The sequence below is a fragment of the Felis catus genome, chromosome A3, assembly GCF_018350175.1.
Source record: "Felis catus isolate Fca126 chromosome A3, F.catus_Fca126_mat1.0, whole genome shotgun sequence".
Lineage (NCBI taxonomy): Eukaryota > Metazoa > Chordata > Mammalia > Carnivora > Felidae > Felis > Felis catus.
The window spans coordinates 44,816,588-44,843,422 of record NC_058370.1 but is presented as its reverse complement, the minus strand read 5'-3'; the positions used below and the strand labels follow the sequence as shown (position 1 = coordinate 44,843,422).

The 26,835-nt window shown below is 42.7% G+C and overlaps 1 protein-coding gene across 3 annotated transcripts in view; it reads right to left on the bottom strand.

The window, feature by feature from the left end:
• Positions 1 to 26,835, bottom strand: part of RIN2 (Ras and Rab interactor 2) — a 224,041-nt gene that overhangs the window by 111,589 nt on the left and 85,617 nt on the right. The window contains exon 1 of one of the 3 annotated variants that reach the window (XM_019826878.2): positions 17,916 to 17,957. The exons of 1 other annotated variant lie outside the window; for it this stretch is intronic. The gene's annotated coding sequence lies outside the window, so the exon portion shown is untranslated. Of the gene's footprint in view, positions 1 to 1,749; positions 1,843 to 17,915; positions 17,958 to 26,835 lie in introns of those variants that run through there. One more of the 3 variants, XM_019826879.3, reaches the window with a different exon arrangement.

Below are 26,835 nucleotides of genomic sequence, written 5' to 3'. Positions count from 1 at the left end.
AGCCACGACAGGCAGGGCATTTCGCCTATAGCCAGGGAGCAGTCTGGATTCCAGAAGTTTACTAGTTTAATTAGCTGCCTGAAAATTGCATGCATGCACTTCAACCTCAAGCGGTCCTCAGGGAACCATCCAGTGTAGATTCCATGCGTGCCAGGCAGGCAGACCTATCACATTTCTTCAGGAAAATGCAGGTTGCCTCTCTCCTTCTTCAAAAGGCTGCTCCAGGAGGAAGATGACAGCAGGTGATAAGAGCAGGCTGCCAAGCACGACCACGGGTCCTTCCAGTTGAATGAAATCCAAGCGGACAGCAGCACATCATAGATTATTCTCATTAAAAAAAAAAAAAACCATATATATATATATATATATACCCATATATATATATATACCCATATATATATATATATATATATATACCCATATATATATATATATATATATATATATATATACACATAGTTCTTAAGATCCCCCCCAAAAGTTCTGGTTTAAGTTCCTTACCATTGTAACAAGTTTCCTTCCCAAACCATAACCTCTAAGACTTTAACTCAATAAGGACAGATTGTAATACAATTTAAAATGGATAACTTCTTTCCATTCATGGCTCCTCACCCCTCCCTACCCCAAGGGGTTACACTAGCAGTTCCGTCCTAAAACCATTCCAGTAACATGCTGGACTGAAACAAAAAAGGTGCAGTAGTTTGAGAGGTTGTAAATTCCTCCACATTTATACATTGAGAGCTTGCTCCTTTCCTGATTTCCCTGAAGGTAAAGCGGATTCTTGAAAAATGAGCCCATCGCATCCAGTGGATCTTTCCAGATGCTAGCTAAAAGCTAGAAAAAAATAAATAAAAAAAAAAAAAAGATAGTGGGGGGTGGGGTGGGGTGGGGTGGGGAAAAGCCCTAGTGGGACATTTGGGAGCTGCCAAGGCTTTTCAATAACACCACTAGAGGAATGTAAACGAAGCCGGCTGCTCCAGTCAGCTAAGGGACAAAGGCAGGAAGTGAGTATTCCTCTCTCACACAAACACCAGGCTCTGCCACTGGAGAGTAAACCTAGCCGTGGCTTCTCAGGTGGCCCCAAGAGCCACTGCTGAGGTGAAGGTCTGTTCTGAATTTTCAGCGTAAAGGACTCACCGAGTGGTCAGTCCAGGCTCCAGGCTCACTGTCCAGCTCGTTCAACTGAGAGCCACTGAGGACAGGCACTGAGGCACCACCGCCCGGACCCTGGCTGAAGACTGGCTGCAGGGAGAGAGACACCGAGTGCCCAGCTTCCAGGCCACTGATCAGTGGGGCTCGATTGAGCCACTGGCACTCTCGCAGCTTTTGCTCTACTTGGCCACAGGCCAGATCTTGGCAGGATGGAGGGTCCGACCGAGATGGAGGCTCCTTCCTCCCCTTCCCGCCTACCCTGTCCCCTCTCCATTTATTTAGTCAAACTACCCTTCCTATTTGTTTGCTTCAGGTCACAAGTGCAGACCCACAGGAGAAGCAGAGGGACACTTACACGGGCACCCACTACTCACAAGTCCAATTTACAAGAGACTTCGCTTATTCAAGGCATGGGTTCTCAACACCGAGCTGCTACGACAGTTAGCCACAAAAGCCTTCTAATCACTACCTCTCTTCCTCTCCTTTCTGGCAGCTGAATGAGACAAGGCGAAGTGGACTTCAGCTCTTAGTAAACAAGATCTCGTTATTATAATTATTTTACAGCCAAACTGACTGAAGAAGGAGAAAATGACTCACCCCTGGGGACCTGTCAGGTCAAGGCCAATCCTGAGAAATGCACGTCACCTTTTTGCTGGTTCTTTAAGTGGCTCCAATGACGGCAGGTCTGTCTTTTGAATGCTTTTCCTCTTTACTAAGAGGTAAAAGCCAGTGGGGCGGCTCTGTGTCTGGATCCAGGGAAAGTCTCTGAATATTTCCATAATTATCTTTGTATTACCAGGGATTTTACAAGCTGGACAGAAAAACTCGATTCCAGGCTCTGGCTTGACAATTCAAATTACATGAATTTTTAAAAGTTTTTTCTTTAAGCATTTTGTATCACTGTCCAGCACTGATTTTCCCTCAGTTGATAGTGAACCTTTTTTTTTCTCTTAAGTTTTAAGATTATGCAATTTTTTCATTGAAAAGAGAAACTAGTTCATTGGAAGAAATGAGAAGCAAAGAACTGTATTCCCAGCCCTCTTACTAATAAGTGTATTTTTAAATAGAATTGGAAACAACATTCAGTACCTCAATTTTCCCAGGAGTAATTTCCCAGGACTATCAAATAATTTTTTTTTTTTTTAATCAAGGAGCATTTCTGCCACTCCTAGGACTGGCCTGACAATGGGGTGAATTGCACTGGAGGTCCACCCCTTGCATCCTTGGAAAACTGGTGCCTCCCAGAGACTCTCGCCATATCCACGCTGCATTAGCTTTGCTGGTGTGAGAGATAAGCCTAGGAATCCCCCGGGCTTACATCAATGGGTTAACAAAGCATAAAGAAATACAAAGCCATAAAATGCTCACACCCAAGTTTGGGTAAACCAGACTGGCACCCCAAGAATAGGGGGGTGCAAAGACACCCCAAGAATAGGGAGGTGCAAAGGCACTCCAAAATAGAGAGGGGGTGCAGAGCCCCCAGAATAGAGAGAGAGAGAGGCAAAGGCCTAAAATAGGAACAGGCTCAAAGGTGCCCAATACATAGGTATATGAAATAAACAAGATTAGATATTCAGGGGGAAGCACCCCCAATTTAATACTGTAGCAGAAAAGCTGCTTTCATGGGAGGATAGGGCCAGGTTAGGTAAACGGGTGAATTGGACTATGGATGGCTGCGTTGCAGGCAAAACAGCCCAGAGCGGAGATGGTTAAAAAAAGAAAAGGTGCCTTGTCAACCCTCAGGTTATTTCCCCAGTCTGTCTGGTCCCTAGGCTAGCTAAGATAAACAGAGGTGCTGCCTCATGTCCGCTGTAAACAACTCTCCTCCCGACTGCCTGGCGCCCAGATTTCCTTTTGTATTAACCCAAACCCCTAACCCCGAATATCCTCAAGACCCCCTTTCCCTCAGATCCACAAGTTAATGTTCACAAATTCATTGTCCCTTTGTGCATGTCCATGGCCATGTTTGTAAGCCTTCTGATCCTAATAAAAATGGGGCAAGGACCCTTATTTGGGGCTCTTGTCTTTTCCCAGACATTAGCCATCTCTCGCTTTCAATCCTGCATCCCGCTCTTTTGCTAGACAAGAGAGAACGTTAGACCCAGAGTCTACGACATGCTGGTGCCCCCATGGCGAAGGTGTGAACACTTCCACCAAGGGCAATGCATGCCACCTTGGGCAACAGGCGGGAAGCTCAGCTGTCAAGAAACTCCTCCTTTACTTGGATGGGAAACTGTCTCTGTCACCTCCCACCCACCACCCTCATTTTACTCCTTGGGCCATTCAAGGATTAGCTTCCTGCTTCTCCAGCTTGCATTTCCCTACAGACATCCCTATTTTTTCCCTAGGTAAACACTTCTCTTAAGCATGGCTCAGTCCTCAAGGCTGGTGCACTCTGCCCACCTGGAAACATGGCTGTGAAGGGAGAGAGGGTGGCTACCTCCCAGGCCAGTCTCTTTTGACATTTCAAAAGTATGTGCCTTGGGGCACCTGGGTGGCTCAGCCAGTTAAGCAACCAACTTCAGCTCAGGTCATGATCTCAAGGTTCATGGGTTCAAACCCCACATCTGGCTCTGTGTTGATAGTTCAGCGCCTGGAGCCTGCTTCAGATTCTGTCTCCCTCTCTCTCTATCCCTCTCCCCTCTCCCCTTGTGCTCTCTCTCTCAAAAATAAACTTGAAAAAAAAATTTTTTTTTAAAAAAGTATGTGTCTTCTCAGCCTCCTTACTTGAAAAGCTCCACATGTTAAGTGGTAACACCCTGCAGTGATTTCACACCTACAATGAGGAAGCCTTGTAAGCCACATTAGCTCCTAAGCCAAAGGAGGCCATGGACAGGGAGCCACACACTCCAGGTCTTCCTCAGGGTTTACCTGTCAACCTGTGAGCACCTGAGCTTAGACCTTTCTTTTCTAAGCCTCTCTGGCCATGATGCTAAAAAGTATATGATGGTGAATTTTGTGTAGGTGGTTAATTTTAATTTAATAACCTGACAGCTCTTGAATTGAGTCAACACTGCAGATACAATAGATTAAGTGATACACTTTTTAAAAAATTTTGAATTAACTCTCTCCAGAGATGCTGAGTCAAGAATCTATGGCCATGTCGTTTATTAAAGGTGCCTTTAAGAAACACTGGTTGGGGAGGGGAAGTGATATGGGGAAGAAGGGCAGCCAATACAAAGTGCATGACCAACTACTGGGCAACTGGACTTCAACTCTTCTGGGGAGCTCTGGAAGTCAGTATAGACCATGCCCCAGAGTAGTTCCAACAGAAGCACAAGGGAGCTGAGGAAATGTCCAACTGCCCGCAGGAAGCCTTAATTCACCAGCATTTCCATCATGCCACTAGTGTGTGTAGAATGGGCTCCAGTGGCCAAAGAGAGCCTTAGGCAAAGTTGGCAGTGGAAAATCAGGCCAGCACCCATGGAAATGTTAAGTACCCAAGGGATTTGGGAAGGGCTTGACAGTGGCTGCTACAACTGGCAACTTTTTAAAAATCAGGACATTTTGCATAAAATGTAGATATGTAGCTTCTCTGGTCACACTGAGCTATCATTCCAGCATAACCCAAACTGGTTGACTCTGAGTGTTCTCTTTAGATGAGATATAAGCTCTTCCAGTTCACCAGTGCCCATGGATCTGCTCACGTCATTTCATTCAGATACCCTGCTTGAGCCACCCACACCCCTTGTAGAATACCTGCCCTGCCCACCTTGTGCCTGATATGCAACATGAGTGATTCTGCCCATGTCATCCCCTCAGCTGATTGGACCAGCAAAGTTAAAATTGACCGTTCTAAGATGAAGTAGAATCCTCTACTTCAAGATTTTGAGCTGAGAGTCACAAGGTAGGTGCTCATGCCTGAGAGTTGGTTTTAGAGCCATATGGGAAACTTGATAGAAATAATGAAAATAATTTATGGGAAACATACATCCTGAGTGAGCAGATACGAGGGGCTACTGGTCCACAGTGGGCCAGGAGGGGTGAATGCACATGTGTAAAGGACCATCTGGAGTCTTGGCCTCAGACCGCTGGCCTTATAGCTTCCACCAGGCCAAGGTTCAACTCATCTTGTATCCTGACAATAAATATTCCTTTTTTTTTTTTTTTTTGGTAGTTCGGGTGGATTTATGTTCCTTTCCATCAAATGTTTTGACCAGAATGCTTCAGAAAGACAATCATGAGTTCTCAGAAGCAAGTATAGTTTTAAAATATTTTTTAGCATCTTACCAAATGTTTAATTCAAAGATCTTAGAATAAAGCACACACCGATAAAGACAAACTCCTGTCAGACCACAGCAGAACTTAATGATGTCACATCTGATGGGGATTGATTTTTTTTAATGTTTATTTTTTTTATTTTTTGAGAGAGAGAGAGAGAGAGAGACAGAGCACGAGCAGGGCAGGGGCAGAGAGAGAGGGAGGCACAGAATCCAGAGCAGGCTCCAGGCTCTGAGCTGTCAGCACGGAGCCTGACATGGGGTTCAAACCCACGAACCGCGAGATCATGACCCGAGCCAAAGTTGGACACTTAACCAACGGAGCTACCCAGGTGCCCCAATGGGGATTTTTTCGATGAATATAGGAGAGGGACACCTTTGGCCATCTAAAGGAAGATGCTTCAATTTCAGGGTGAAAAGGACAAACAAAAGGTACATTTCTACTTCTTTTATCAACACTGCAAAGTTGCATGGAAGCTTTGCTGGGTGTTTACCTCTATTTTTTTTTAAATTTATGTTCCTCAGTTGAATAAAATGGAATGGATGCAGCTTTCTGCTCATGAGACAGAGTTGTGGATTGTTGTAAAGATGTTTTTACCCCGTTATTTTAATCCAGACTTTGTGTCTTCAAGGCGGTTTTAACTCAATGTTTAACACACACAAATATTTCCATTGGAATTATACCAATATTGATCATTTTCATGGAGAAAATATTTTCTGGAGCATACTTCATTAAACCACCTCAAGTCCTTGGTTAGTTTCTTACACAGTGCAGTTAAACTGTTTTCAAACTTTCTTTAGTTCTTTTTAATTTTGTACCTTTTTTCTTTCCGGATATAAGAATTTAAAGCTAGTAAATATTATATGTTTTGTTCCAAAGATTTATCATCTTAGTTTTTATGCCTGGATCTATGACCCATCTCAATTTAATTTTTGTGTATGGCTTGAGGTAAGGTGTTGGGAGTCTTTATTTCTCCATACAGGTACACATTTAATTTTAATTTTAAAGAAAATAGTTTTTAGAGATGAATTCTGCTCTTTGTAAACTTTACATCAAAGATGTGATTGAGCAAACAGAATTTTGTCTTCATGAAACACTACTGTGTAACATTCCTGCCCTGTAAGGTGGTGGTAATTGTTTTCATTATTTCTATCAAGTACTAAATTTTCTGTGTTAAATTTTGACTATACATTCTGCAAGATTATTCGATGAGTCTGCACATTTTTAAACAATAAAGTTTTCTTCTGACAGTGCAATTTTTCTCTGACCAAGGTTTTTTCTTTCCACTATCAAAAATTCCAAACAAATGCAATTCACCAGTCAGGTTTGGATCAATCACAAATGATGTTCAGTGAGGCTTCACCTATTTCATTATGAATTGGTTACAATACTGATATTTTGTATTTCTTAGATAATCAGTGAGAAAAGTGGAAGCAATAATCCTCAGGGACTCATAGAATACTCTGTTGCTCAGCAATCGAGTACTGTCATTCCAAACTCAATGTTCTTTATTCTTCTAATATGTTTTGTTTTGTTCACTAGCAGCTTCCGTGGTTAGGGGACCAAAGAGAAGAACATACACACAGTCTAAATGGTTACATAATGTCCTCTTTAAGAAAGTAGTCTCGGGGGCACCTGGGTGGCTCAGTTGGTTAAGCTTCCGACTTCAGCTCAGGTCATGATCTCGCGGTTTGTGAGTTCGAAGCCTGTGTCAGGCTCTGTGCTGACAGCTCAGACCTGGAGCCTGCTTCGGATTCTGTGTCTCCCTCTCTCTCTGTCCCTCCCCAGCTCACACTCTGTCTCTCTCTCTCTCTCTCTCAAAAATAAATAAACATCATGAAAAGATGCTCAACGTCACTCCTCATCAGGGAAATACAAATCAAAACCACACTGAGATACCACCTTACGCCGGTCAGAGAAACTAAAATGAACAAATCAGAAGATTGTAGATGCTGGAGAGGATGTGGAGAAATGGGAACCCTCTCGCACTGTTGGTGGAAATGCAAACTGGTGCAGATGCTCTGGAAAACAGTGTGGAGGTTCCTCAAAAAATTAAAACTAGATCTACCCTATGACCCAGCAATAGCACTGCTAGGAATTTACGCAAGGGATACAGCAGTGCTGATGCACAGGGGCACTTGTACCCCAATGTTTATAGCAGCACTCTCAACAATAGCCAAATTATGGAAAGAGCCTAAATGTCCATCAACTGATGAATGGATAAAGAAATTGTGGTTTATATACACAATGGAATACTACTTGGCAATGAGAAAGAATGAAATCTGGCCTTTTGTAGCAACGTGGATGGAACTGGAGAGTGTTATGCTAAGTGAAATAAGTCATACAGAGAAAGACAGTTACCATATGTTTTCACTCTTATGTGGATCCTGAGAAACTTAACAGAAGACCATGGGGGAGGAGAAGGGAAAAAAAAAGTTAGAGAGGGAGAGAGCCAAACTATAAGAGATTCTTAAAAACTGAGAACAAACTGAGGGTTGTTGGGGGTGGGGGAGAGGAGAAAGTGGGAGATGGGCATTGAGGAGGGCACCTGTTGGGAAGACCACTGGGTGTGGTATGGAAACGAATTTGACAACAAATTATATTTAATATAAAAAAATTTTTAAAAGAAAGTAAGTCTCATGTTGTGTTCTTGTCACAATAAAATAAAATAGTCCTAGATTAAAACGTCATGACAACCAGCTCTGAAGCACAAAAAGCAGGACACCATCCCTACAGAGATTAAACTAGCCCCTAGGGAATAATTGCCTAGAATTTTATGTACTAATTTGCTTCTTTTCCCTTCATTTTGATCCTGTATGTGTTGACATCTTTCCAAACTTTCCACTTCACCATTAGGATATCTACCTTCCCTTTAAACAGGGATGTGCTAGAAAATGCTTAACAACTGGCTTTCTGGGGAATAAAAGCCCCAAATTTTAGCAGTTGCCTATTTTATGGGATAAATACTCTCATCATGAATAATTTCAGGCTACCAACAGGACATCAACAAATTTGCAAAACTGATGAAAATCTAACTATCAGCTCTACTGAGTAAGGGTAGGGGTGACTCCAGTTCATGACTCATTTAATCTACCCATTCGAAACCTCAATGTCTCTGAAGAGGTTGCTTTGATTTGATTCTTTTTACACCGAGGTAATACAAGATAGCAAAGTAAGAAACTAGATCTCTAGACTGAAAGCAATGCTTTAGCCATGAAACCACATTATTTGTTCCTAGTAAGACCTGAAATATGTTTGACTATCATCTCAACCAAGTTGAGTGATCCCATCAGGAAAACCTGAAGGAAGCCATATGTTCAGTCTATTATTTGAGACTCCGTAGGTTCTATTTCTTTACAGGTTGAAGAGGAGGAGAAGAAAAGATCTTCCTTTTGCCCATCAGACATTGGGGATCCCATCTGCCTTATTCAGAGGAGTAGCTCCAATACTCAACACAGTGCCTGGCACATCTGTGCTCAATAAGTGCCTCTGGGATAACTAAGTGCATGAGATTTTACAGAGAAGGCATCAAGGCTGAAAGGAAGGGCTTTTAAGGAATGGCTTCATCAAAAGTGTAAGATAATAGGAAGAACCATAACTTCGAGAATGACAAAATAAGATATAAACTTCAAGAATGACAAGAACTGTAACTTTGAGAATGACAAGATAGCTTGCTGTCAATCCACATAACATGCTGGAAAAAAACATTCTTTATACCACTTTGAAACACAAGGACGTTTAATCCACATGTTCTTTCTGTTGTTGGATTTCTCCTATAGGGTCTGTGATCTAGAGGCCTTTCCTCTCTATCATATAGAGACTCACTTTGTTCTCTGCAATTACCTAGCCAATCATGTTTCTTGGCTCTTTCATTTTTGCACAAATCAGAATTCTAGAGGTCTCCAGGTGTGTGTCCACACCATTGTATCTTCATTGGAGACCACAAAACAAAAATTCCACCAGAACAGATGCAAAACTCCCAATGAAATATAACTGGCTGAGCAAATGGACTTCTCTGTGTTTGTGCATGTACCTACATCCATGTGTTATGGGCATTAGAGTCTGAAAATTCCCATCCTTGCTTTTAAGTGCATTGGAGAACAGTTGAGCCTCCTCTGGAGAATATTATCCTTCTATGCTTGCAGATTCCATGTGGGATGGTCAGCAGAAGCACAACATCCAATATCAAAATAAAAAAAAAATACCACAACACCTCTATACATTGTGAATGCCCAATTACCATGTATGAATACCATCTTACAGCCAGTATCCAGAAATTATCAAGGATAATGCATAAAGAAACAGCTGCTCTCCAAAATAGTTAATATTTTATGTGTCTACAAAAGAGTTGTGGAAACTCACATAAGCTCTCATAGTAAGGCTGTCAATGATATCTGTTGCCATCATCAATGAGGTGGTTTGTGTCAGAAACAGTGCCTTTGCAGTTCAGGCATGTTTTAGTCTCTCTTGGTTGACCAACGGCATTCATGTCTTTTGCTGGGAGAGAAAAGTACATATGACTGGGGCATTTTACAAATCCAATCTCATATTACTACCAAACTACCAAGTAGTTTCCGTTAGGCTCTGCAGGCTCCCTTTGAAACACAGGGTTTTCCTCACTATGGTCTACCCAAATCTTATCCTCTTGTGCAGGTGTCTGACCCATGCTTATGGCAGCCATGGTTATTATGGGGGCCAAGAGGGGAAGGGAAGCAGTTGGATTGCCCCTTTTCCATTGGGAGTATTTGAGGGTAGCACAAACACACATCTGAGGGAGACTGCTTTGGGTCATAATAATGATGATGATCTTGGAGTCAGACTTCTAGAAAAAGAAGATCAAAGGATGCAGGGTCAAATAAGCCTGTGGATCCACCTTAGCGGATAGTGGAGGCACTGAGCCATTGACCTTGTCTGGACTCTCATGGCTCCCAAGGGGATGCTAGGTAGGCATGAATACTTTCAGGGCCTGGGGCAAGAAGACAAATGGAGGCTGACATTATTTATGTCTGAAATTTTTTTTAATTATAAATCAAGATTACAAACTGTGTTCTATTCTCTTACCAAGACAAACTGTGTTCTATTCTCTTTCCAAGGACTTGGAAGGTCAGGTTTCCATTTAAAATTTTCACTCTTGGGCCACCTGCGTGGCTCAGTCAGTTAAGCATCTGACTTCAGCTCAGGTCTTGATCTCATGGTCTGTGGGCTCGAGCCCCGCGTCAGGCACTGTGCAGACAGCTCAGAGCCTGGAACCTGCTTAGGATTCTGTGTCTCCCTCTCTCTCTGCCTCTCCCCTGCTCTTTCTCTGTCTCTCTTTCATTCTCTTTCTCTCTCTTTTTAAAGTGTTTATTTATTTTGAGAGAGAGAGAGAGTATGTGCATGCACAAGTGGAGGAGGGGCAGAGAGAGAGGGAGAGAGGAATCCCCTCTCACTCTGTCAAAAATAAATAAACATTTAAAAAATGTCTAAATATTCAGACTCTTCAGTGTTCTGCGCTGAATGGGGCACATGGGGCATCCAGAACCTGCCCCATGGCTTGTCACTCTTCTCTTCTCTCTTGACAGCTCTGTGGACACCCCAGCCTTCCTGTCCAACTGTCACCTCGGATTCCGTCCACAAAACTTCCAGCCTGTGTGGGCTATGCCACCAGGCCTGGGGCATGTGGGCAGGGATTCCAGAGTGCTGTGCATCTGGAACAATAAGGGAAGAGAAATGCAGGGTCCAGAATGGCATAACCCCTGCCTCCATGGACCTCTTCTTCCATGGGGAGTGATGACGCTGAGTGGGATGAAGTACATAGCCCAGGGCAGTGGCCTCTCTTGCCTAGGTCTTAGGGCAGGTTGGATCATCTTAGGGCCCATGAGAGAACAGACAAAGGTTCCACTTCTGGTTTGGTTTTCTCCCATCCTCACCTGGACTTGGTTTGCAGAAGTGTAAGGTTCAGTCCCAAGTGGCCCTAGTTATACCCTGGTGGTACTGGGGAAGAGAGACAGGCTTGGATCCAACAGCCCTAAGACGTCCTAATTCCTCTCGAGCTCTTAATTCCAGTTCAAGAGGCCATGCTGTCTCCTTAAAAGCATTCTGGCTATTGTACTCCTTCCTCCACCTTCTCTCCTCCTTTGGCTCTTCTAAAACACTACAGCCCCTTACTCTGGGTCTGCCATCTTGGACTCCTCCTCCAATCCTATCTCAATCCTAAACCAGCTGTCTTTCCCCTGCCAGCATCATCATCTTAGAGGTCAAAACACACTGAGTAAGCACTGAAAAACACTTCAGCTCTGTGTGTGAGATCAAGCCCCCAAATGCATGCTTGTTTTAGGTTTGAGGATGTATTATGACCTTCTCCAATCAGCTTCTACTGACCTCAAGTTACTGCAGATAATAGGAAACTGCATAACATGCCTTAGAATTACCCCAAAGCTGATTATCTTGGCAAAACAAGGTCTCCATCTTTTGGGTATCTGTAATAGGTCTCCAGCAAAAAAGGAGACTAGAGGTTAATGCTTTTATCTCCCCGAAGACCTTACCCTCTTGCTTATTACCCTTGAAGACTAAAAAGTATTTTTGTAAAAGTCAGGAAAGATAGTTTATATCTGCTTCAATGCTGGGCCAAACCATCCTTCTCATAGTCTCCATTGGCCTAACCCAAATGGTAGGGTCTGGATATAACAGAGCTAATGCCCCATGATCATAAAGATAGTGACCCAGTTGGCATATGGCACTTTGATTTTCAAAGGGCTTTTACTTGTATATCCCTAGTTTCTTTGCTTGTTAGAGCATCTTATGTTACATGGCATTTTTTTTAAGTATTTATTTATTTATTATTTATTTTTGGAGGAGAGAGAGAGCAGGGGAGGGACAGAGAGAGAATCCCAAGCAGGCTCCACACTGTCCGTATAGAGCCAGATACAGGGCTTGAACTCACATACCATGAGACCATGACCTGAGCAGAAAAGAAGAGTCAGATGCTTAAGTGACTGAGCTACCCAGGCACCCCAAAAATGGCACTTCTATGTACAAATGTGAGGCTCCCCTACAGCTGGAAGCTTCTATTTTTTTAATGTTTATTTATTTTTGAGAGAGAAAGCTAGAGAGCAAGCAGGGGGTGGGCAGAGAAAAAGGGAGACAGAATCCCAAGCAGGCTCCATGCTGCCAGCACAGAACCTAATGTGGGGCTTGAACTCAAAAAACCATGACATCATGACCTGAGCTGAAACCAAGAGAAGGATACTTAAATGACTGAGCCACCCAGGTACCCCACTTCTATTTTTTTTAAGTTTATTTATTTTGAGAGAGAAAGGGAAAGAGAGGGTGAGGAGCAGAGAGAGAGAGAGAGAGAGAGAGAGAAAGAGAGAGAGAAAGAGAGAGAGAGAATCCCAAGCAAACATCGCACCAGGTCTCGAATCCACGAATCGTGAGATCATGACCTGAGCCAAAACCAAAGCTTTCTCCAGGAACCAAAGGCTTTGTTTTCTCATTTAGGGCTTGAGTGTTTCCTTTTCTTTCCTGCTCCCTGTTTCTGATTAATTTCTATCCCCTTTATTAGTTCAGGGAGGTGTACAAAGAGAGTAGACAGAAGTCAAATCATTCAGTTGGCAGACTTGTGCATGATTTCTGGATTGCAGCTATGCATTTCATATGGTTCCAATTTAGAAACAAAACAAAGCAAAACAAAACCCAATCTTGAGTCTTCTTCCTGCTTTCCTACCTGTTTTTCTGAATTCCGAAATACTTGTCTACAAAAAAGTAAAGAAAGAATCACTCATTCTTGGTTTCTTCCTCTGAAATGCAGCTCTGAATATTGAATGCTGACTTTCCACTTAACATTCCTTTCCTCTGAAGTCCCACTCCCCTCTGCTAATGAGGGCACCAGGCTTGAAAACTTGCTTGACTCGGCCCATCAATCACTGCACAGTTTTGCATAGTCTTCTGGCCGAAACGGCTGTCATCTCCCTTCCCATTCTCCACAACCACTCAGACCTTGGGCGGCGGCAGCCTTAATGGTTTCAGCAGCTCCCTAATGTCTGTGCGCCCCCGCTGTCTGCGTCTGCTCCAATTCACGCGGCCCAAACATGCCACACCAAAGGGACCGTCCTTTCCCAGCTTCCTGCTTCCCTGCTCGCAGCACAGTTTTTAGAATTGAATATCCATATTCCTGGTTAGGTATTCAGGGTCCCTTTTTGATCTGTTTCCAATCCAATTTTCCAATCTCAGCAGTGACGTGTGTAGGTTGGCACTGCCCCCTCCAGAGCACAGATCTCAGAGATCCCACCCGAGTGGAGACAGAGAACATTCCTGACTAGCTTCGGCCTACCCTGGGTGAGTATTTTTCCAGGCATTCTGTCACTGCCCGCCACACTGCCCAACCTAGACCAGCGAGCTGAAAGTGGCCTAAATTGGCAATCCCAGGTAGGTAAGATTCTGAAACCACATCATGCACGGTGCACCGATACTCACCAGCAATAGTGACTTGCCTCACTTTGACCCTGCTCCCTTATCTGTCAGGTGGGAGAACTCTGAGGTGCCCGCTCTACACTGTTTCCCAGGACTATCTCATGAGATTGGGCTTCAGGTGCTCCAGTGGGGGCTGGCTTATCAATTAGTGGCTGCCTTTTCTTCTCACTTCCAAACCTGCCAACAGCATCCCCCTTACCTCCCAAAAAACTATTTGCACTTGAAGCCTTATCTCAGGGTCTGGGTACACACACCTAGTGTGGACAGCAGGATAATCATGGACAATCATGGATGGATGCAAACATGAACACACACACACACACACACACACACACACACCACGCAGACAAAAAACATGCACACATTTGCTAAATAACACACTTTAAGGACTGCTTTCCCTCCCCTCTCTCCTGTCCCTACTTTTCTACTGGCATTCCCTGAGATCATCTCCCAGTAAATGGTATGGAATTTCTATTTCTGAGCCTGGTTCACTGCTTGTCTAAAGAATCCTCCTCAACTAGTACTGAATTTATAATTAATGGGAACATTTTTGTCAATATAAAATCCAGGAAAAAATGCATATTTTGAATAAATGTTGTGTGTCCCTGTAAACAACCACTATCCTTTGTGAACATAACTAACATTATCCAGTTAAGAGTAATGAAAAAAAGGGGAGCCTCGGTGGCTCATTTGGTTAAGTGACCAACTTTTCAGCTCAGGTCATGAGCTCACAGTTCATGAGATTGAGACTGCAATGGGCTCCGTGCTGATAGCATGGAGCCTGCTTGGGATTCTCTCTCTCTCTGCCCTTCTCCTGCTCATTCATTCTCATTCTCTTCTCATTCTCTCTCTCTCAAAATAAATAAATAGAACTTTAAAAAGAATAGTAAAAAAAATGAAAGGCTTATTTTTAAATTGTTGGAAATTTCCAACAATTGAAAGACTTGTTACAGAGGGTGTGATTTTTATTGACACAAAAATCTTTCTTTCTTTTTTTTTTTTCCAAAATACATTCAAAGACTAAGAAGTGTCACCAAATGATTTATCCTCTCGAGATCCCCATGCACTTTGGTCTGGCTCTGCTACCACCTGACCACAATTAAAGCTTTTAAGAAACTCCTATTTTTCTCATCCTAATCCCTTGCTTGTTTCCCCGTGGTCACCAGCAATTAACCCAGCAATATAAATGGGCTCTTGAATCAGTGAGGAGCTTTCATGTTATAAGTAACAGAAAATCCAATTCAATTGATTTAAAAATAAACAGTAATGTCTCCTTACAGATTGCTCATTAACTGCGTAAGAAATGATAGTAACTGTACAGTGGAGAAACTACATAAGACCTTGACCAGATGATCAAAGTTCAGATCCCCAGTGCAGGTAGACAGATGCTACATTCGTCCTGACCTGATGCCCCAGGGATACAATGTCAGTTATAGCGTATTCCAACAGAAGGTGTGGAACCTGAATCCAGTCATAAGGAAACATCACACACTCCCCACCAACTGAGGGACACTACATAAAAAACCCAGATTCTGCACAAATATCAATGTCATGCAAGACAAAGAAAGGCTGAAAAGTGTTCCAGGTTAAAAAAACCTGAACCTCTAAAAAAACACATGATCTTTGATTGGAGAAAGAAACAAGCTATATATAGAGGCCATTATTGGGAACATTTAAAAATTAGTATCTTAGCCTGGGTGGCTCAGTCAGCTAAGTGTCCAACTTCGGCTCTGGTCATGATCTCATGGTTTGTGGATTTGAGTCCTGTGTTGGGCTCCATGCTAAGTGTAGAGCCTGCTTGGGATTCTCTCTCTCCCCCTCTCTCTCTGCCTCTCCCCACTCACACTTTCTCTTTATCTTTCTCTCTCTCTCTCAAATAAGTAAAAAATTAGTATCTGTAATTTCGATCAATGACTAAGCCTCAGTCTTGGCTGATAGGACTGTGGGAACGAAGAGAACACCCCTGTTCTTAAAAACGGCATACAGAAGTAGTAAGTGGTAAAGGTGTGTGATGTATACAACCTGATCTCAGGTACTGATACAGCCAAAGGGGCAAAAAGGTACAAATTGGTGAATCTGCATGAATGGTAAACATGAGTCCTCTGAACTCTCCTTGCAACTTTTAGGAAGTTTGGCCCATTTCAAAATAAAAACTTAAAAGTCACTAGGCAGTACAAGTGATTAAAGGAGGTACTGAAGTCCCGCTTCATGAGGCACAGGCCAGTCCCGTGGCCCCATGATTTTGACAAGGACCTGTTTCCCTGGCTTTCTTCTGCTTCCGGGTTCTAGCTTCCTGGGGTCAGTGCTGTCCACGCTCAGTGTGCCCCGAGATGGAAAGACAGCAGCAGCTCCTGTCTTCACAGCCCCATACCCACATATCCAGAGATAGGTCAAGCTCCCTCAGAAGAGTGAATGAGGGTCTTCTTTCCCAGAAATGCTTCCCTCAAGTTTGAGAAGCCCTCCTTGCTCTGACGCACAAAAGCTAATCGGGATGAGACACCAACCCTGACATTTAGGACGTGAAGTCCAAGCTCTTTGATGTAACATATACTACACAGTCTTCCCCAACCTGACTCAAACCTTTATTCCCATTTCTGGCCCCTCCCACAAGCCCACTCTCATCTGCCACACCTTTATATGTCTGTAACAGTCTCTCTGTTTAAAACACTCTCTACCACTCAAGACTCAGCCCAAAGATCACCTCCTCTTGTGCCACCTTCTCTGGCCCCCACCATTAAGCCTTCCCTTCTCTGGGTGCCACAGGGAACAGGCTCCCATGACATTCTAATTCCATGTTTCTATTTGTCACCCAGAGGGCCCTGCATGTTCCCTAACATTTAGAGTGTGCCCAGTATATCTATAAAACACAGACAAGCACATAACATCTGCCCTGCTAACACCATGCTTCCTTGGCCTACTGAAAATACGGAAAATCTATCTGTGATAGAACTTAAAATGGCACTAGACACTAAAAAGAAGTCACTAAAATAAAATGTTATTCAATAAAATACATCTTAATTAGAATATTTTACTCTGTGAAAGAAAATTACCCTGTTATTCAAGCCACATGGAACCACTGAGAAACTCATAATTTAGCCAGTACGTGGAAAGTGCATATGTTCTAATTTCCTGTTTTTCTGTGAGAGGCCACTGTTCCAGCCTGGGTCAGGCAATGCATGGTTTGTGGCCTGGCACTTCAGCAGCCCTGGCTCAGAGAAAAGACTAGCTTTATCTTGCACGGGTAAGTGGGGAAAACTCAGAAAACCCACACTGCACAAATATTACATCACCAAACAGGGGAACAACCACACTCAGCAACCATCCTGGAGGGCAAGCTTGGTGTAGGTTCCTGTCACAGAACTTAGTTCAGCTCTTTGAGCACCAGGGTGCCTCACGCCAGACATGCAGACACTTCAGGCTGCTGATGCTGCCCTTTCCTGGGGCCACAAAAATGCTTTGCAGCTTAGAAAGCAGGCTGGCTCACCCAGCTGGCTGACATTTTCAGAGCAAACTCTGGAGCTATGGCCCAGGAAGGTCTCAATAAGCCCCCCTGGATTCATCCCTCATTTTTAGTCAAATCATGGCTCTGAAAAATCTCCCACTGCAGAGAAACCTGGATGACACCGCCATAACCAGCCAGCAGAGTTACCTGCCACGTGTGCCTCCTGATATCAGGCACTGGGGAGGACACATTACTTCTGTAGCATTCCCACCAAAAGCACATAACCTGAATCCATCTGTGAGGAACATCAGACATGCCAGACTGAGGGTCACTCTACAAAAACAATAGGCCTGAACTCTTCAAAAATGTCAAGGTCTTGAAAGACAAAGAAAGGCAGAGGATCCATTTCAGATTGAAAGACTCAAAAAAGAAATGACAGCTAAATGCAACGCACGATCCTGGACTGGATGCTGAGTCCAAAAAATAAAAAGTAAACTTGCTACAAATGGCATTCTTGAGATGACTGGGGAAACTGGAATATGGACTGTAGATTAAAGTATTATTAAATGTCCTGAATTTGACAACTGTACTGTGGTGACATAAGAATATGTCCTTGTTTTAAGAAGTAAACACTGAAGTATTGAGGTACCTGTGTGGCTCAGTTGGTTAAGTGTCCAATTCTTGATCTCAGGTCAGGTCTTGATCTCACGGTCATGAGTTCAAGCCCCACACTGGGCTCCATGCTGGGCATGAAGCCTACTGAAAAACAAACAAAAAACACTGAAGCACTAAGAGACATGATCCATGCAACTTCTTCTCAAACCATTTAGAAAAAGGTGTGTGTGCGTGCGTGTGTGTGTGTGTGTGTGTGTGTGTGTGTGTGTAGGGGAGAGAGAGAGTGATAAAGCAAATGTGATAATATGTTAACAATTTACTAGTCTGTATAAATGAATGGCATACTTGATTCTTTGAACTATTTGCAACATTTTTTTAAGTTTATTTATTTTGAGAGACACAGAGACAATGTGAGTGGGGAGGGGCAGAGAAAGAGGGAGACAGAGAATGCCAACAGGCTCTGCATGGAGCCTGATGTGGGGCGCAAACCCACAAAACCGTGACCTGATCTGAATCATGACCTGAGCTGAAACCAAGAGTCAGATGCTTAACCGACTGAGCCACCCAGGTGCCCCTGCAACATTTATTAAGTATGAAATTACTTCAAATTTTAAAAACAGATTCCATTGTCTTGTTATACAAAATAAAATAAAACAAGATTCTCAGCGACAGTTTAATGTTTTTGCACATTAAAACTCCCCATGAAACATTGGGAAATGTGTAATTACACAGAGAAGGCAAGAGAAAGCTTTATTCCATCACTTGTACAAAATAAGTTTAGTCTGGCAGCAAATTTGACATTAGCGTTTTTTAGAGGTCTGAAATTTGATATAAAATGTATTTGTGGGTGTTGTTAATCTGTTACACAGTATTTAAGATCTACAACAAAGTTTAAAGATAGTATGGCACACCTCTGTACTCACAACCCCTTTAAATTCCTTACCCACCATAGCCTCTTTTCTATCTCAGGAGTCACAAAAATTCTACACTCAGTGTTCATCAGTCCCACATACCTCTCTATATGTTTACTACATGTGTATTCTTTCATTGTATTTTTTAAAATGTAACTTTGAAAAAGAAATGTATTTACTTATTTTTTAGAGAGGGAGAGAAAGCATGTGCGAGCAGAAGGGAAGGGCAGAGGGAAAAAAGAGAGAGAATCTTAAGCAGGCTCCATGCTCAGTGGAGTGCAGCTCAGTGCAGAGTCTGGGGTTCCATCCCACGACTCTGGGATCATGACCTCAGCTGAAACCAAGAGCTGAACGCTCAACCAAGCCACCCAAATGGCCCTGGAAAAGAAAATTGAATTAAAGTTTGTGTAACCTGTGAAGCACCCTCAAGGAATATCAGGGCTCCAGGGATTATAGTTTCAGCTGATCTTTCAAGCCCTTCAGAGATACTTAGTGACCACAATTCTACATTCTTAGCACGTAATTTGAACATCATGACCACAATCCATAAAAGGTAGCAGCACACACTCAATGATGTTCTGGAACTAGAGAATACTGGCTCACAATAATGACTATAAGCTTCTTTTCAACTCCACCTTCAACGACATTGCATTGGTAGATGGAAATTCATGACAGCTAGAGCATTTACACCACAGAAATAAGCAGATGTCTAGGCATATAAAGGTGTTGTAAACACAGCAAACTGTTGAATGCACCTAGCTCCCAGGTGCCTTTGATGTAAAAGGGACAAGTTAATTCAAGTTCTTCAGGTAGCCTTTCAGATACTCAAAAGGAAAGTAGAACTAAAGCTTGTTAAGATTTCATAGACCATACAGACTGGTATAGTAAACGTCAAGGTGAATCTAGATGATAATTTTTAAAAAACTCCCCAAATACTCAGATAGAATCATGCAAATATAATTCAGAAATTACATTTTCCCAGCAGAGAACAACTCCAAAGATTATGGCTTGATTGCCCTGTACAGTGGTGACTAGTTTTGTACCTAAATTAGGTGAGCGTATTTCAGCAGTCTTGCTTTGAACTGATCATAAATCCATATTCGTCTCCTGTAGCCTACTTTGAACTAGCCTGACCATCCTTCTGATGCCTTCCTAATGAATGAATAAATCTTTAAGCCAGGCTCATTATACGCCTGCAGGAGAGCTATATTTTTAAAACCCTTTAATAATAATACTTTGGCAAAAGAAACGTGGGTGGGAACGAAGGAATTTGGTCCTTTTTTCTTCTTGCCAAATTCAGTGCTGTCAGCCAAGAGGAGAAGCTTTGGAGGAGTCAGAAGGAAAGATTCAAAGCACACCATGTTGGGTGAACCGGTCGTCTTGTTTCTGAGAGCCAAGCCTCATGGTTCTCAAAATGTAACCAAGTCTGGTTGTAATAAGAACCAGGAAAATCTTAACCACAAACAGATGAATGTTTTGCCAAAAAGCCTGGTGCCTCCCTGGGCAAACCGAACTAAACAACTTTATTCAAGTTCAACTGCTAAATCCCCATTCCAGAAAAGAGGACATGAACCCAGCACACTAAACAGTGCCACCCAGGATGGTCCAAAGCCAGGGTAATGTCAATAGTAACTTTTTTGCCTATTATAAACCAGCGGGGTTCTTGCTCCTCTCCCAGGAGTTTTTTTCCACATTTTTTTCTTAATGACCCCCTCCATTCAATTTTAATATTATAAATATACAGTATATTTATATACAGGTCACAGACATCTGTAATTTGAACAGGAAGATTAAGATTTGTTGTCATTCCCCAGCACCCGACCCCAAAGCAATTTTTGCTTCCTTGGGGCCATGAGAGCCCCCAATGAGAATGCGTGTTATAAACTGACCATCATTAACTGGGCTCTCACGGGCTCATGATGGCCACACAGGGCCTCTCTCTGAAGCGTGAAGAAGACTGCTTTCCCACCCAGGGGCATCTTTGCTTTCTACCGGTTAAAAAAAAACTTAACTAATGGCAGAAATGACAGTTCTGAGCATTTGCTAGATGCTAGCCACTAAATCAAGCAACAAAAATTTGCTGCTCACAGTTCTGGAGGCTGGAAGTGCTAGATGAGGCTGCCAGCTAGGTTGGGAAAGGGACCTCTCCTGGTTGCAGACTTCCTGTTGTATCCTCACATAGACAACAAGGTTAGGGAGCTCTGTGGGGTTTCTTTTATAAGAACACTAATCCCAATAAGAACACCAATCCACTCTCATGACCTAAGCAATTCCTGAAGGCCCCATCTCCTAATACCATCACCTTAAGCAACAGGATTTCAACATACAATTTTTGAGGGGACACATCCATACCATAGCACACTGTCATAGCTTGGGTTCCCCCAGAAACAAATCCTGAGACAGGGATTCCAGAGCAGGTAATTTCTAGGAGAGATGATGCCAGAAAATGCTGGTAGGTGAATGGGGAGTGACACACAGAAGGACAGGATAGATTTAAAGCCAATTTCACTGGAGTTTAATTTCATAGGTAAACTCTTGCAAACAGCATCAAACACAAACCTTAGAGTAATCTCATCTGAAAGGTGAGGGAGCTGGGGTATTTATACACCAACACTCATCAGTCATTGATTGAGGGCTGCTCCTGCTCTCTTTTGTCAGAGATGCAAGTGCTGGGAGCCAGAAGTAAGGCTGGTAAGAACTGAACAGATAAGGCCCAAGGTACCAAACTGGGCACCACATATACAGATTCATATAATTGTCACAGCATCCAGGAGAGGTTGCCATTCGAATCAGCCTGAAATGGGGTACAAAAATGTAAAATAATGTTCTCCAAGTCAACAAGGAGTAAGTGGTAGAGATAACAGAGGACTCCAAAGGCTACATGCCTAAACCATGCTATATTTTGTACTACCCTCTCCTGGGACATCCAGGCTGCTCTTCTTGGTTTTTCCTATTCAAACAGATTGAGCAAATTGGTAAGACTCATATGAGATACAGCTCCTCCTATATGAATCCACAAGTTAGCAAGAAATGGAAGGATTTAGGGAAAAGATAATGAGTTGGATTTTGGAATTGTTGAGTTTGAGTTGCCAGTACATTCAGGAGGAAAGATCAGGATAGTATAGTATAGTAGAAGTATAGTATAGGCAGGTACATCAATGGGTCTGGCTTTTAAGGATGGGTAGGAACATGCTAGAGAAACAAGCGTGGGAGTTGTCAGCACACCCATGTGTTATGGACTGAATTTTGTCCCTCAGAATTCATATATTAAAGCCCTAACCCCCAAACCTCAGAATGTGACTGTATTTAAGAGATAGTGCCTTTAAAGAGGCTTAAACTAAGGCTGTTAGGTTGAGCCCTAATCCATCTGGTCTGATAAGAAGGTCCCTTGGGGCGCCTGGGTGGCTCAGTCGGTTGAACATCCGACTTCGGCTCAGGTCATGATCTCACAGTTTGTGAGTTCGAGCCCCGCGTCAGGCTCTGTGCTGACAGCTCAGAGCCTGGAGCCTGCTTCAGATTCTGTGTCTCCCTCTCTCTCTGCCCCTTCCCTGCTCATACTCTGTCTCTCTCTGTCTCTCAAAAATGAATAAACGTTAAAAAAAATTAAAAAAAAAAAAGAAGGTCCTTATAGGAAGAAGAGATTAGAGCATACAGGGAGAGACAGCAGGGATGCATGCACACAGAGGAAAGACTAAGTGAAGAGGGAGCAAGAGGACGGCCATCTGCAAACCCAGGAGAGAGGCTTCAGAAGAATCCAATCTTGCCAGAATCCTGAACTTGGACTTTCAGCTTCCAGAACTGTGAGAAGATAAATTTATGTTGTTTAAACCACCCAGTCTGTGGTGTCATGTTATTGCAGGCCTAGCAGATTTATACAACATGGTAACTGTTGTCATGGAATAGGGGGGGTCTAACTGGGAGCCAAAGGAAGGTTTTGTTTCAAAATATTGTGACTGTTCAATTGGGCCAGTGCTGCAAAGTGGGCAAGAAAGACAAGGACGGAAAGCTATCCCCTGGGTGGAGCATAGGGAAGAAATAGGAGGAAAATGGGAAAATTCGCATTTTATACATTTTTATACAACTCTATTTGATCCTCTTATTGATCTCAGGATGCAGGTATCATCTTGCCTAGTGTCCTACAGTTAATAGGTCATAGAGCCAGTGTTAGAACCAGGTATGTTTGAGTCCCAAGAGTCCTCTTTTTCTACTATACCATGCGCACCTACTCTGTTCTTCAGAGTGCACGGCCGAGGGCATCTCTGCAGCCTCATCCAGCTCACCTTCTTGGATGTTGAGTGGCTACTCCCATCTTGTTCCTGCCAATTATGGTCATCTAGGAAATTCAGCTCCATTTCTGTTGTCCCAACATTTCAAGGATAAAACACTTGGAATAGCCTGGCAGGGAGGTACATTCGCAGTATACAGCTATTCTCCCTTCCCAGGAAAACCACACAGACCCATGGCCTCCAGAGCTCATCTCCTGAGCCGTCGGGTCTCAGCTCAGCTGCTGCTACATGATCCCAATCCTACTTTTTTGGGACATAGGTTTCTGTCTCTCACAGAGTTTACAGCTGCCCACCTTCCTTCTGCATGTCCTATGCTTCCTGCTAACTCCCTCTTGGCACCGGTCCCCTCTGCCTGGGCAGTGCTGTGCAGGACCTGCCAGGGTCTCATTATGACAAGCAAACCCAAACATTTACCCAGGACTGTAGGAAAACAGATGAGATCATGGAATTATTGACATTGATCTTTTTTAAGGAAAACTTATAAAAAATGGGGGGAGAGTGAGAGGATTTTGGATGGATAAATGTTATTCTAAGTGGAGGTTTTACTCCCTGAATATGGCCAAAAAAGGATTATTAAGATAATGGGTTTTGAGCACTTAGAAGAAAAATGATGGCCACCAGACATTAACATGATGTCCCTAAAACAGAAATTTGTCAACTTTTCAATGTTTCTGGACAATAAATTAGAAGCTGTGAACATCAAAGAGTTTAATTTTAGGAAGGAGTCTGACAAGATTCTCAAAATACTCTTAGAGATACAATGTGGGCTGGAAAGCAATATAATTAATTATCTGCTCACCCAACCACAAAGTCTCTAGAATTCCTCTTTCCTTGGACCAAAAACCTAACTGTGTCGGGCCTCTTTCTGCTTCAATCTATTCTGCACATCTGCTGATTTCACCTTCCTAACTTAACCTCTGGCACGTTTCGGGCTTCACCCAGATTTAGCCTGGACTGATTTCTATTCTCCCTATTCAAGAAAATACATTGACTCTGGCATGCAGCTGAACTGGCCTGAGAAACAGGTTATCAGACCAGGGGACTAAGGGATAGGCAAAGATTTCTTTAAATAGGACATAAAAAGCAAGAACCATCTCAACAATGACAACAAGAACATTTTAAAAGGATATACCATGCAAAAAAGACAAATCAGACTTCATTAACATTAAAAACTATTCAAGAAAACACATCATTAAAAAGTGAATGGACAAGTCATAGAATGGGATAAGATATTCTAAATACATACATCCAACAAAGAACCTATGGTCAGAATATATATTTTTTAAGCCTGAAAAACAATAAGAAAAAGATAAAAGAAATGTTTAAAAGGAGCAAAAGACATGAATGAGCTCTTCACTGAAGAGAATATACACGTCTAAAGCATATGAAAAGGTGTTCAATATTGCTGTTCATCAGGAAAATGTCAACTAAAACCATAATGAGATATATCTACATAACCAGTTGAACAGGTAAAATTTCAAAGACTGTCCACATCAGGTGTTGGCAAGGATGTGGGGCAACTGGAACTCTCACACACTGCCAGTGGGAGTATAATTTGGTCCAGCTACTTCTGCAAACTGGAATATTTACTAATATCTATGCCTACCCTGTCACAAGGAATGCTACTTCATGATAAATGAGTGCATGTGTCTACAAAAAGACATAAGTACAAGAATATTCATGACAATTTAGTTCCACAATAGCTCAAACTAGAAACAACTTAAATATCCATTAACAGGAAAATGGATTAAAAAATTGTGCACATTCATAGAATGGGTAAGTACCCAGGAATTAAAAGGAACAATATTGATATTGATATATATCATAACATGAGTGAATTGCAAAAACACGTTGAGCAAAAGGAGCCAGTCACAAAAGTGTATGTATTTTATGGCATAGATCAGCCGAAGTGAATTGATGATGTCAGAATAATGGCTATTCTCATTTGGGAGTGTTATTGACAAAGAAACTACCTGGGGTGATACAGATGCTTTCTACCTTGATCTGAGTGTTAGTTACAGTGGTGGTCTGCTACAGAGCTCTGTCTGCATAAAGTCTATGGAGCTGTACATCTAAGATTTTATGTTTGCTGTATGAAAATTATACGTTAACATTTTTTTTTTAAATGAGGGTGGATAGAGACTAAAATACCCCACTGTACATAAAGGCTTTAAAAAGCCAAAAAGTGGTTTCTCTTCCTGTTTCTTCATTACTAGCCACCCTGCAAATCTAGAGTTACTCCATTCATAATTCTAGTTCCATTTTTGATGACCAGTCGATAGAATGCTCTAGTGGAAAAATACTAAATTTGACAGCATCTAAGTCACCAATGATAGTAAAAGCACCATTATTTTACATACCATCTAGTAGGACAAGCATTGCCAATTAGGGGCACCTGGGTGGCACAGTCAGTTGAGCATCTGACTCTTGATCTCGGCTCAGGTCATGATCTCAGCTCAGGTCATGATCTCATAGTTTGTGAGTTCGAGCCCCACATCACGCTTTATGCTGATGGCTTGGCTCGGAACCTGCTTGGGATTCTGTGTCTCCTTCTCTCTGCCCCTCCCCCAAATTCTCCCTCCCCCTCTCCATCTCTCTCTTTCAAAATAAGTAAACTTAAAAAAAAAGGCAGGTCACCTGGGTAGCTCATGTGGCTGAGCGTCCCACTTCGGCTCAGGTCATGATCTCACAGCTCATGAGCTCAAGCCCCACATGGAGGCTCTCTGCTGACAGCCCAGAGTATGCTTTGGTTCTTGTCTCCCTCTGTCTTTGCCCCTCCTCAGCTCCTGCTTTTTCTCTGTCTCAAAAGTAAATAAAAACATAAAAAAAAAAAAAAAAGAACTGTTTGTAACTGGACATACAGCACATGAGGCACATGTTGGATGATAAAACGTAGGTGGCAATTCCACTGATTTCAGGGTTCCCAGACCTCCTTTTGTAGCCTAAGCTGTTCTTTGCAGCTCCACTTATTTACGGGACTGCCACAAACAGAAAGTAAGGTGACCACCAAGGCCAACTGGTTTCTGAGAACTCTAGATCACATCTCCCCGGAAGTGATTTATAATGTCGGCTTATGTCCCCTGTCTAGCATCCAGCCAGAGTCCACACCAATAGTGAGGGGGACACACACTATTTCTCTTCACAAATGATCACTCTGAGGAGAGACGACAACTTCCACCAAGCCACACCTGATGCACTGAGACAGTGAGCAAACCCACCCCCTCGTCTCCCAGGGTCCTCACTGTATCACTCTTTGGGTGAAAAAGAGGGATGTGCAGGTGGGAAAGAAGTTGATCATACAGGATTAACCAAATATTAATGGCCTTTGTCCTCAAAGCACATTTTTGTAGAGCTTCTGGGCTGAAAACTCATCAGGCACGAGGCTATGAACACAGCATGGACTTTTTCAGAGTACTGTGAAATTTACTTTAAAGAGAACAGTCAGCTTGTATAAAACCAAAAGTAAAGGTAGGAGAAGGTTCAGGAGGAAAGAACTTGCTTCTTTCCAATAAATCACAAGGAAAAAAGAGGGAAATTTTCGATCTTCAAAACTGTATTTTCTAGCTTCGTATATTAAGCTGCACATTTTCTAGAGGCTGCTGTTTTTGAGCCATTAAGAGACTTGTATTTTAATATAAAACACAAACCCTTGCTTTTTTCTGTGCTGTGCCATTATCTGACTCTTGGCAGACTTAAAATTCTTCCTTTTAAAACTATTTCCTTTTGGAGGTCAGCTGAAGGCCCAGTTCAAGCACCA